Source organism: Oncorhynchus kisutch, linkage group LG13 (genome assembly GCF_002021735.2).
Source record: "Oncorhynchus kisutch isolate 150728-3 linkage group LG13, Okis_V2, whole genome shotgun sequence".
Taxonomy (NCBI): domain Eukaryota; kingdom Metazoa; phylum Chordata; class Actinopteri; order Salmoniformes; family Salmonidae; genus Oncorhynchus; species Oncorhynchus kisutch.
The window spans coordinates 62,438,016-62,451,516 of record NC_034186.2 but is presented as its reverse complement, the minus strand read 5'-3'; positions in this window follow the sequence as shown (position 1 = coordinate 62,451,516).

The following is a 13,501-nucleotide window of genomic DNA, read 5'->3' as shown; positions in this document are numbered from 1 at the left end:
ACTGGCTCCTCTGTCGTGACGTCCCCTGAATGCCCATCTGCTAGCCTGCTAGCCGTGGCCCACTAGCTGTCTAGAGCATATCGGACTGTTATCTTAAGAGGCCCATCGGACAAATTCTTTGGCCACTATACCTATTTTGCCAATTGGCCTGGACCCTTTTACCACACAGAGCCCTGCTGATCCACGACGACTGGTATGCCAACATAACTGCATGAGGGGGCTACAACTGACTTCTTCCGTCGTGACATCGCTCTAAGGCTCTTCTGCTAGCTTACTAGCCCCGGCCCGCTAGCTGCCTGAATTGCCGTGTCTCCGGCACACTGAGCCACTCACTGGACCCCTATGATCACTCGGCTATGCATGCCTGTCCCTAATGTCAATATGCCTTGTCCATTGCTGTTTTGGTTAGTAATTATAGCCTTTTTTCACTGTAGAGCCTCTAAGCCCTGCTCAATATGCCTTAGTTAACCCTTTAGTTCCACCTCTCACACATGCGGTGACCTCACCTGGTTTAAATGTTTCTAGAGACAATATCTCTCTCATCGCACTCAACGCATAGGTTTACCTCAACTGTATTCACATCTGTACATTATGCCTTGAATCTATTCTACAGTGCCCAGAAACCTGCTCCAATTACTCTCTGTTCCGAACGTACTAGACAACCAGTTCTTATAGCCTTTAGCTGTACCCTTATCCTACTCCTCCTCTGTTCCTCTGGTGATGTAGAGGTTAATCCAGGCCCCGCAGTGCCTAGCTCCACTCCCATTCCCCAGGCACTCTCATTTGTTGACTTCTGTAACCGTGAAAGCCTTGGTTTCATGCATGTTAACATTAGAAGCCTCCTCCCTAAGTTTGTTTTATTCACTGCCATGGCACACTCTGCCACTCTGATGTCCTAGCCGTGTCTGAATCCTGGCTTAGGAAGACCACCAAAAACACAGAAATTTCCATCCCTAACTATAACATTTACCGACAAGATAGAACTGCCAAAGGGGGCGGAGTTGCAATCTACTGCAGAGGACAGCCTGTAGAGTTCTGTCTTACTATCCAATGTCTGTGCCCAAACAACTTGCGCTTCTACGTTTAAAAATTAACCTTTGCAGAAACAAGTGTCTCTCCGTTGCCGCTTGCTATAGACCACCTTCTGCGCCCCAGCTGTGCCCTGGACACCATATGTGAATTGATTGCCCCCCATCTATCTTCAGAGCTCGTGCTGTTAGGTGACCGAAACTGGGACATGCTTAACACCCCGGCCATCCTACAATCTAAGCTTGATGCTCTCAATCTCACACAAATGATCAAAGAACCTACCAGGTACAACCCCAAATCCGTAAACACGGGCACCCTCACAGATATCATCCTAACCAACCTGCCCTCCAAATATACCTCTGCGGTCTTCAACCAGGATCTCAGCGGTCACTGCCTCATCGGCTGCGTCCGTAATCGCCTGCGTCCGTAATGGGTCTACGGTCAAACAACCACCCCTCGTCACTGTCAAACGCTCCCTAAAGCATGCCTTTCTAATCGACCTTGCCCGGGTATCCTGGAAGGATATTGCCAGGTTATTCTTTAAAGGTGTTTTCCTCAACCTCTTAAATAAGCATGAACCAGGAACAGATATAGCCCTTGGTTCACTCCAGACCTGACTGCCCTTGGCCAGCAGCCTTGAGATATGCAACTTTTCAGGGAAGTTATAGGAATCAATATACACAGGCAGTTAGGAAAGCAAAGGCTACTTTTACAAACAGAAATTTGCATCCTGTAGCACAAACTCCCAAAAGTTCTGGGACACTGTAAAGTCCATGGAGAATAAGAGCACCACCTCCCAGCTGCTCACTGCACAGAGGCCAGGAAACACTGTCACCACCGATAAATCCGCGATAATTTGGAATTTCTATAAGCATTTTTCTATGGCTGGCCATGCTTTCCACCTGGCTACCCCTGCCCCAGTAAACAGCCCTGCTGTTGGGGAGGCTTGGGCAGCAACAGCCCAAGCCTCCCCATTTGTCCTTCACCCAAATCCAGATAGCTGATGTTCTGAGAGAGCTGCAAAATCTGGACCCCTACAAATTAGCCGGGCTAGACAATCTGGACCCTCTCTTTCTAACATTATCCGCCGAAATTGTAGCAACCCCTATTACTAGCCTGTTCAACCTCTCTTTCGTATTGTCTAAGATCCCCAAAGATGGGAAAGCTGCTGCGGTCAGCCCCTCTTCAAAGGGGGAGACACTCTAGACCAAAACTGCTACAGACCTATATCTATCCTACCCTGCCTTTCTAAGGTCTTCGAAAGCCAAGTTAACAAACAGATCACCGACCATTTTGAATCCCACCATACCTTCTCCGCTATGCAATCTGGTTTCCGAGCTGGTCATGGGTGCACCTCAGCCACGCTTAAAGTCCTAAACGATATCATAACCGCCATCGATAAGAGACAATACTGTGCAGCTGTATTCATCGACTTGGCCAAGGCTTTCGACTCTGTCAATCACCACATTCCTAACACACTACCGTATAATGACAAAGCGGAAACAGGTTTTTAGACATTTTTGCTAATTTATTAAATATAAAAACAGAAATACCTTATTTAAATAAGTATTCAGACCCTTTGCTATGAGCTCAGGTGCATCCTGTTTTCATTGACCATCCTTGAGATGTTTCGACAACTTGATTGGAGTCCACCTGGTAAATTCAATTGATTGGACATGATTTGGAAAGGCCCACACCTGTATACATACGATATATAAGGTCCCGCAGTTGACAGTGCATATCAGAGCAAAAACCAAGCCATGAGGTTGAAATCATTGTCCTTAGAGCTCAGAGACAGGATTGTGTCGAGGCACAGATCTGGGGAATAGTACCAAACATTTCTGCAGCATTTCTGCAGAAGGTCCCCAAGAATAGTGGCGTCCATCATTCTTAAATGAAATAATTTTGGAACCACCAAGACTCTTCCTAGAGGTGGCCATCTGGCCAAACTGAGCAATTTGGAAAGAAGGGCCTTGGTCAGGGAGGTGACCAAGAACTCGATGGTCACTCTGACAGAGCTCCAGAGTTCCTCTGTGGAGATGAGAGAACCTTCCAGAAGCACAACGATCTCTGCAGTACTCCACCAATCAGGCTTTTATGGTAGAGTGGCCAAACGCAAGCCACTCCTCAGTAAAAGGCACATGACAGCCTGCGTGGAGTTTGCCATAAGGCACCTAAAGACTGTCAGAACATGAGAAACAACATTCCCTGGTTTGATGAAACCAAGATTAACTTTTTGGCCTGAATGCCACCATCCCTACGGTGAAGCATGGTGGTGGCAGCATTGGGGATGTGTTTCAGCAGCAGGGACTGGGAGAATAGTCAGGATTGAGGCAAAGATGAACGGAGCAAAGTACAGAGAGATCCTTGATGAAAACCTGCTCCAGGGCGCTCACCTTCCAACAGGACAACGACCCTAAGCATATAGCCAAGACAATGCAGGAGTGGCTTCAGGACAAGACTCTGAATGTCCTTGAGTAGCACAGCCAGAGCCCGGACTTGAACCAGATCAAACATCTCTGGAGAGACCTGAAAATAGCTGTGCAGCGACCCTCCCCATCCAACCTGAGCTTGATAGGATCTGCAGAGAAGAATGGGAGAAATTCCCCAAATACAGCTGTGCCAAGCTTATGGCGTAATTCCCAAGAAGACTCAAGGCTGTAATCGCTGATAAAGGTGCTTCAACAAAGCACTGAGTAATGGGTCTGAATACTTACGTAAATGTGATATCTGTTTTTGCTTAGAATAAGGCTGTAACGAACAAAATGTGGAAAACGTCAAGGGGTCTGAATACATTCAGAATGCACTGTATAGGCCTATGTAGCTTATGTACCATATGTTTTCATTTGAAGTATCTTTTAATCCTTTGCTTGTTTGTAACAATTCCAAAGACATTGGCAACTTTGTATTTCGAGTCAACTTCGTTGTGATGGTAGGCTTATCAGCTGTTACATAGAGACAGATAAACATCTTGATTCTATGTTGAGCAGATATCTTCTGTGTATAAAGTGAAGTGGAAGGGCAAAAAACATAATCTAACGACACACTTAGCTGTTCTACGAGTGGTCTGAGGCAGTCGGTAAATAACAAGTATTTTCAAGTTCAACTTTAGTAATGATGGTTTTGGGAAACAGCTCAGATTTAGCCATGCTCCTACAAAGGTTCTAATGAAACCGGGCCCACGTATGAATGGACCAGAAATACGGTGATGTCATTTACAGTAACGTTTGTTACGTTCCAAATTCCATTTAATATGTGTTACATTTACACCCCCAAAACTATGTGGAATTTCCTCCCTATCACTCCCTCTCCATTGCTTTCACATTTCTCAGAACAAGTCACTGAGGGCAGGGAGAAAGGGTGCACGTCTTCAGTATGAAACCAAGCCCAATACCATGCTCTATCCCCACATTTCGTGTATTTTCCTTTGACACTCACTGTACTGACATAGCACATCATTATGGAAGAATGGAGAAGGGAGAAGCCCATTTGGGGTGACCTCCCTACCTAGGTGAACTCTCGCCCCGCTGAGGAGTTCTACTGTCTGGCAGGAGTAGCTGTCAGGGTGATTTGAGAGGGTGTGCGTTCGACAGAGGAGGTACCAGCACATAAGGAGAGACAGCTCTCCAAGTTCCAAATGGAAAAGAAAAGGATGATTGTCTTGGTGGCAAACGCTGTCCCAGTGGTGCTGTCAGAATCACTGTTTCTCTCCCATCTAAATGTTTCAATCTCCCCTTCTCTGAGGACTGACAGAAGAGGTTTATGACTCGTTGTTCCTCCATCAAAATGATTCCATCTCTTTCTCTCTTACTCTTCTCTTTCCTTCTTGCACCTCTTATTCTCACTAGGGGATCAATAAGAGTAGCTTCAGTAGTAGGAGTCTACGTCAACCAATCCCAGTAGATGCCCCATCTTTCTGTCTTTTTCTCTGTCACTTTCTCTCTCAGGAATATGACAGAGGTTGTGGGAGCTGTCTTGTGTCGTACTTGCGGGATAATGTTCAATGCTTTCTGTCATCTCTTTTCAATGCTACAGGGGTCTGGGAGCCGGGTGTTGTAGTGTGTGTGTGTGTTTGTGTGAATCCTTTGTGCATGTTTATTGTGTGTGTGAATGTGTGTACGTGTGTGAGGGCATGTGTGTGTGACTGATCTCAGCGCCTCTGCAGTGAAGATGTTGGAGCTCAGTAGTGAGGATGCAGTAGTCATTGCCATCCATCCAGAAACACTGCAGGAGATTGGTGGTTGTTTTTTTTAGATGAGAGGGGACAGACATGTCGATATGTTAATGTGTCAAATAGAGGCATGCCCAGGCTTGTCCTTTCTTCCCCCAGCTACGAGACAAAAGACTTACTCTGGATAAAAAGGACTAGATGAGTTTGTGTGTGGGTGTGCGTCCTCCCAGTATATAGCCCCAACTCCCCCCACCTCTAGTGACAGATTTGCTGTTTCCCTCCTCTCTCTTTCCTCACCTCAACCTCCATGACAACCCAACAACAACGACATAAAATACCAGCCCACTCCGAACTTGAATTGCATGTTTGTTTTTCTTATCAGGATTATCATTCGTTTGGAGCTAGCATTTCTCATCTTTATGGTATACTGTATTTTGAATGTTCCCATTCGTCTTTAGCATGGCACGTAGCTGAAATTGCCCAGAGATAGGGTATCGGTTTGATGTGTGGTGGGGGTTTGAGATAACGACTGCCTGCCTGCTGCCTGTGACACCTTTGGAATCAGGAGGGAGGTACTTATTGTGTCCAGTTGCTTAGGAACGCTGCTCCAACCTGTCATTCTCCAGAATGAATGCACATTGTAAATAGACGGGATGTTGGGAGGGTTACTCGGTTTATAAAACAGTTTAGGATGAAAGTCTGTTTGGTAGAGGGGCAATCTGCAGTTAAAACAATAACAACATTCACACCCCGACACTGCTTTGGTAAACAGCTGTGGGATGGGGCTTGATAAATGCAACTAATCTCAAGTGAATATAACCATATTTGAGGATATACTGTGTTTGTTTACAAATACATTGTTTACAAACAATGGAGTAAAATAAGCTTATATTTGGGGTTCTGATGGGGTAAGACAAACTAAGCTTGTGAGGCATTTATACGTTATAATATTCAAGAATCAATGGGTAAATGTACTCAAAGAGAAATATAAATGCAGCATGTAAAGTGTTGGTCCCATTTATTTCACATTTTGTGCAGAAATTAGTTTACATTCCTGTTAGTGAGCATTTATCATTTCCTGAGTATCATTTCTGTCTGTAAAAACTCATTCTGATTGGCTGGGCCTGGCTCCCCAGTGGGTGGGCCTATACCCTCCCAGGCCCACCCATGGCTGCGCCCCTGCCCAGTCATGTGAAATCCATAGATTAGTGCCTAATGAATTTATTTGCTTCTATGAACTCAGTAAAATCTTTGAAATTGTTCCATGTTGTGTTTATATTTTTGTTCAATATGTAATTAATTCAAGTCCAATCGCCGATTGCCCCTTTAATTAAGCTTCAACAATTTGTTCTTCACACCTCCTTGAGATTTTAAGCAGAAACTTAAAAGAGTAGTGAGTTACTTAAAACTATTCACCAACAAGCATATTGTTGTGCAGAATATGGTTGTAGGCTTACTAATGCAGCTTATTGTGTGTGTGTGTATGTTTTCTTGAGTCATGCCCCTAGAAAGAATGAAGGCGAGAGACAAATTTTGCCTGTGAGGAAAAGGGTATGGTTTTGTGACTGATGAACAGAAGGTCAAGTGTGCTGTGTGTGTGGTTGCAGCCCAACAAAATACACGACCGAGATGGTGAAATGTGTCATGTGTATGTGTCTGTGTACTGATGTAGGATCTTCATTTGAGCCAATTTGCTACAACAGGCAAATAATTCTGCATCAACAGGAAATAGGAATTATTATTTGGATTATAATTATGTATTAGGTATATGTATATAATTATGTATTTTTCATTTGGGCAAATCAAGTCTGACATTTTAAAATGAAAATTACAAACTTTAGAAGCCTTTTAAATGTTGAATACACTAATAGTTTGCATTACTTGCTGTGAAGGAAAATTCTCAGCAACATAAGAGCGATCAAATTAAGATCCTACATCTGTAGGCTACACTGTTGTTCAGCGTGGGTGGTTTTTAGCCCCTGTGGCTCAGATAAGCGTTCTCACTCCGGTGAATCCGCCATGACAACAGGTATTAGGATATAATTTGCTATTAAGCCTAATGGAGCTCAAATAACCAGGCCCAGAGCTGGTGTTCTGCCTGTCTCTCCCATCATGTCATGGTTAGCCTGGTGGCCTCTCTGTATCACTGACCCCAAACAGCTACTGCTAGCCAGTTACTACAACTAGGCTTATCCTCCAAAGCAAACCCTCTTGCCAGCCATGACTAACTATCCATAGCTGACGCTAGCTACATACAAGTACAGCTTCATAGTTAACTCACCAATCATAACACAATTCATAGCTACTATAATTACAAACAGTGAATCTAAATGATGAGGCAAAGACGTGCTCAGAATGGTCAATTATGCTAGCCATTACCCTGATGGATTGCTTGTATTATTAGCACAAACAGGCTATATGCTGGTGGAACACTATGCCTATGACTATGACGAAATGGAGACTAGAAAACTGGCAGATTCTGCATCTCACTATTTCTGAATTACCATCATACAGGCTAGAAAAATGAGTGATGATTAACTGTTTAATGACCATCCATTGTCTTCTTCAACGAGCATACAGATGGAATATTTCCACTGTGTGTGCACATGGATGCGTTCATGTCGGTATATGTAGTCACCAGACATTGATACAATCATATCCATTCATTCAGATCAATCGGCATCATATATCAATCGGCATGATATAACCACCAGTATTATCCCCAGTATGTAATTCTATGGCTGACACTACTTAGCTCAACTCAAAGATGAGAGGCTTGTGTGGGGAGCTGAATCCGGAAGGTCAGAGAGAACGTGCGAATGAGAAGGTGAGTGTGGATGACAGGGATGGAGTGTTGAGTTTCATTGGTTTGACAGGGGGAGAGGGTGGGCCTCCCCAATCACGGCACACAGTTTAAGAGTCATTGAGTGGACTGTCAGCCGCATGACACACATATGTTGGTCATTGAGTTTCCACTAAGATCATACAATGGCCATTGTGGGCGAGTCATGGCCCCCTTCCAACCCCTAGAAGCAGAACACATGCTTTTTGCCCTGACTCCTAAGGTTAACAGCTGTCTCTCCTGTCAATCTGTTCCCTGTTGGCCGCGCGCGCAAGAGACAGAGAGAGAAACTCCCCTGCTTTCCCTGTGTCATGCTGAGTGTCACATTCAGATAGAGATACAGTATAACTGCCCATTTGAGTTATCTATGAGCCAATTGAATGAGTTGTAGCCTCTTTACCCCCCCCCCCCCCTAAAGGGCTGTCAGGGGATTGGCCAGTGTGCCAGATCTAACCAGGAAGTACTTATAGACAGACAGGACACTGTTTGTGTTGGTTCACCTCCCACTCAGAATGTGGCAGGAATCTGAAAGAAAGAGAAATAAAGAGAGACAGTCTGAAGTCTACATTCCTGATGCGGCTCATTTTGAGATTGAGGTTTGTGCTACAGAGGCTGTCAAGCCACAAATGACGAAATGCTTTAGTGCAATTGTGGCTTTCCTAAAACGAGTCCTGAATATCTATTTTTGAAATGTGGTAACTTAAAGACTTTTGATGAAATGGATACTCTTGTAGGCCTAAACCCATCTTGCTATTCATTTAAATGCTATGGTGTGTCATTCAATAGTGCTGCCATGGTAGGTTATTTCCTTTGCTATGAGTTGATACGCTGTCACATTAGAGAGAATATAAAACATTCTTATTTAAGAGTTGAGTGATTGGACATGAAAGGATGAATTGTACAGGGCTTGTCTTTCATAATAAATAACTCCAATGGAAGTTTTTCTTTCTTTCACTCTTATTAGCTTTTTAAAAGATACCGCTGTCTCGTACACCTCCCCACAACAATGGTCATCACATAGTTATGCTTGCTGGGAATGTTTCTATATGTGCTCCATGCATTTTGTGAACACTATTCTAGCATGAACTTCAATTTGGTATTTTAAAGGGATTATGCTCTGCCCACTCGCAAACACACACACGCGCACACACACATATACTTACTTTTGAAACACAATTGCACTGTGATCACCCAGCATCCGTTGGGGGCTCCTAATGCCATTTCCCCTCAGGCTCTAAGGCCGTAACAGGCCTACTTAGTCTTTGATGCTGGTCACATATTTGGCAAGACCTGTAGCTAATTTAAGGTTAAGGGAAAAAAATTGACTTGACTCAGTCACAGATTTGAACCCCTAAAGGAGTCCATAGGTGAAAAGAGACTGCAGTCCATGGTTACTGTTTGTTTACTTCGACTGAGATGACTGACGTTAAAATCAATGATCGTGATGGGGCGGGATGGGGAAGTAGGGAAATTGAGAGCAATTCATATGTACATACCAAAATTACCCGTCAGTAACTTCAATCCATAAACAGATTAAATGTACTCCCTTAGCAACCTATGTATGTTTATAACATCTGTGAATACTATTTTCTATAAGATTACCGGAAGTTTAAGTACTTTCATCGACTGGAACAAATCTTTCATTCAAGACTTACAGACCCTACAGCTTTCAATAAGAGCCAGTAAAGTTAGAGAATTAAAATAACAATGTCCTACTTACATTTCTACCTTGACTTGGTGCTGAGACTGACAGCAGTTGATAAATTACATTTGTCGACATCGCCATGACAACGCCATAACGAATGCGAATGCCCATCTGGAGTAATTCAGCTGGTAAACATTTGGTTTCCAGATGTGGCCCCTTTTCTACCTATAATGAGAGGTCTAGTTATTCCAGCTGTATAGGCTAAGGCAAGACCCGGGAGGTGATGGCTAAGAGCATGGAGCGATACCCAGCTAGCTAATGAGGCGAGTGCATTTGGCCGAAAACAGTGTGGGACTTCTAAGCTAACGCATACTCAAGCGAGGCAAGGCTACTTGTCCTCCGTCGCTGGACTGGAGCAGATGTTTCACATTAGGGTCCGTCGAGAGATAGAACGAGAGAGAGAGTGCAGGGGAGAGACATGCATCTTCCATTCGTCTGTCGAAAATGTCACTCTGCAATCTGAAAGCGATCAACCCGGCCAGCAGGGTAGCGAGTGAGGGCCACATGTTTCAACCAGATCTTGCCTGACTGTGTGTGTGTGTGTGCACCTTTGAGTAAGAGTGTGTGTGTTCAGATTTCATGACAGCAGGTAACTTCCCAATGACAGGCACATGTGGCGTGATTAGCCCCACCTTCTCCTGAGGATTTCTCTAATGTCGAAGTTTTGACAAGCCATGGTAATAATTAACCTTCATGGCTGAAACCCCTACCTGCCTCACTGACTGATGCCTGCTGTCCTCATCTTCAATGCTGCAATGCCCCCTCCCCCCCCCCCAAACTCCCCCCAACGTTGTAGAAATTCCACTTTACCTCTCATAATGGTGTTTTCAAAGACCTGTCAATCATTGGCGTCCGCGCTGTTCACCTAGCAACAGGGAGCGGGAAAAGTTCATTTGTGAGGATACAGGGAGAGTGAGCGAGAGAAATAGAAGAGAGAATCCTTTAAAAATTGAAGCTTGTTATTGTTTATGTCCTCTCTGGTTTACTGGGGAAAGGATTTAGTGGGTGCGCTGGCCATGGGCTATATGTGATTTAGTTGGAATTCCTTCCCTCGCTCCACTCATTTTGGCTGTGACTGACAAATAACATGGCGAGCCAACCTTAATACCACTTAATCTGAAATGCTTTATGAATCATCCTTTTTTCTCTGTCTGTCTGTCTGTCTGTCTGTCTGTCTGTCTGTCTGTCTGTCTGTCTGTCTGTCTGTCTGTCTGTCTGTCTGTCTGTCTGTCTGTCTGTCTGTCTGTCTGTCTGTCTGTCTGTCTGTCTGTCTGTCTGTCTCGCCCGCCCGCCCTTCTTTTCTGGACTTATTACCACTGTGCCTGTACACAACATTCTCTAACACCAAAATATGTTTATGCTTGTGTTAGTGGCACACATACAGGTATATATACTACATGTAGGTGTATATAGGCCTAAACTACTCACTTTGATTGGCAGGTGCCATATGCCAAGTGCAGACTGGCACCTCAGAGGTTTATGTACAAACCATTGTCAAGATGAATTGTATACCAGTTCACAATCAAGCTATAGGGAGACAGCATCTAGTGTAATAGCCTTGCATTCGTCTGGAACTTAGGGTCTGGTTGATACCTGAATGACAAATCTACTCCTTCAGGAGGGTGTTGTTAGAGGGGCCAGCAGGGGGCACTCTTCCCTCTGGTCTGACCAGACCCAGCAACACCTTCATGAGAACACAAACATACAGATGTTGTGTACCATTCCTTCACCCTCAGCAGCAGAGCATGTCCATAAGGCAAGCTTAAACCCCCTCCACTCTGCACCAAAGTGTTCTAATCCCAAATACAGACCCTGTCTCGAATACCTCCCTTCAACTCTTCACTATCCTCCTAACGCACACAGGCACACACGCGGGCACACACAGACACACAACCACACACCTCAACAACTCACCCAGTGAGAGCTATATTTGTGTCACACTCAGGTGAAGCCATTTGTGTCCCATTCCAGAGAAGACATTTTGAAATACAATTGAACATGATTCTTATTTTGTTCAATTCCATAGACAAAACGTGTGCTGCCAGTGTGAAGACTGACACAGAAGTAATCCAAAGACAATCGAACCAAAGCCTATACAGGGTGTGCAAGGCTCTATGATTGAGTAATAGTATAATCAGGTTTCCCCCTTTCTGTCAGCGCTCGTACTCTGAACAATGGACAATTAACAAAAGACTCCATGGTGCATTTTCTCCTTGAGTGTGAGAAGGTAGAGCAAGCCTGACAAAAACGGGTTTGTGTGTGTCGAGGTAACAATGCGAACGAACACCAAGCGAATCGAGGCCATGCAGAAGATGTGGCATGGAAGAGACAGGTTATTCAGAAACACGGGGACAGGAGGAGAGGCACTTGGCGCTGGATAAACGACTGAACCATGCAGAATTCCAACGCTCTGGGCCATGCTTTGGAAAACCAACTGTCATGAGATTCTATAATAAGATCATCCTTCTAAGACGATAAGCATTTTCTTTGACTTATTTTTTCTACCTTTCAAGTAGTTTTTCTCTCGTTGCTGCCGTTGTAGTTGTCAAAAGTGTTTTTGTGTGTGTTTGTTTTAGCGTTTGGGACTGACATCAACAGAACTAGGACATCCGGAGAGGACCGGTGGAGATGGCAGGAGTTTGGGCTGATATGGCACATTGCGGTGTTGTTGTCTGTTTTGCAGCAGGGTTTGTGGCATTTTATCTGGGTTACATGAGGTGCACTGACTGGCAAATACTGTAGGTTCAACTGTAGTATCATCCACAATATCCCAGGGACTACAAATGTTAATGAACCTTTTACCTCAATATGCCACATTCATTGAAAACTGGTATGCATTGCCCCTTTCAAATAAACATATGAACAGTCATAACAGTAGGCATATGGATTCATTAGTATGAGTGACCAATTAATTGCAGTCAGTAAATGAAATTCATTGTGTCATGGCCAAATGTCATATTACATATGTCAATGAATGCTGATGCAGAAACCGATATTATATTTATAAGGCATTTACCTTGGATATAAGATCATGGGGCATTATGTATTATGAGTCATCTCACCATAGCACCCACCTCCAAGGACAAACACAGAAGCTATTGTGGCACCACTCAGCACACATTACCTGCAACATGAGGAGAAGAGTAATTTTACACATAAGACAAAGCATTAATTCATTGTCTGGTACAGATCCATTGATTAGACTGGCTTCTCTTCTATAACAACAACATGTACCGGTGGCTGTGCCTGCACTACACTGTGTTCCTTACAGGTAAAATAAACGATCGCTCTCCACAAACTATACACTGTCACTAAGCGTTAGGCAATAACCCTTCTCAAGGGGACGGATAAATGAAGCGGACCGAATGAGAAGGTACTTTCATTGATTGCAATCAGAGAGACTTCTGGGGGGTGGTGGTTGGGAGGGGGGAGACTGCCATCGCTTTAAGAGGGGGAGACACAGGCAGAAAGATAATCAAAGGAGGGGGGATGGTGGTTAGGGGGGAGGCGGAGGCGGAGCTCTGATTACTCATTAGCGTTATAACGGACTGCATGATGGCAGTGGTGGGATGCGAGCTGCCAGAGGGCCTGATTGAATGATTTCCAAGCGTGGCTGGAGGCCAGAGAGACCAGAGCTCATTCACTGGTTAGCAAGTGGCCTGGCCTCTGCTTCATCGCCCGTAGGTGGGGACAGCAGCCCCTGCTGGTCGAGGGAGGAACTGGAACTTGTCTGAGGAGAGAATAGGAGGCAACT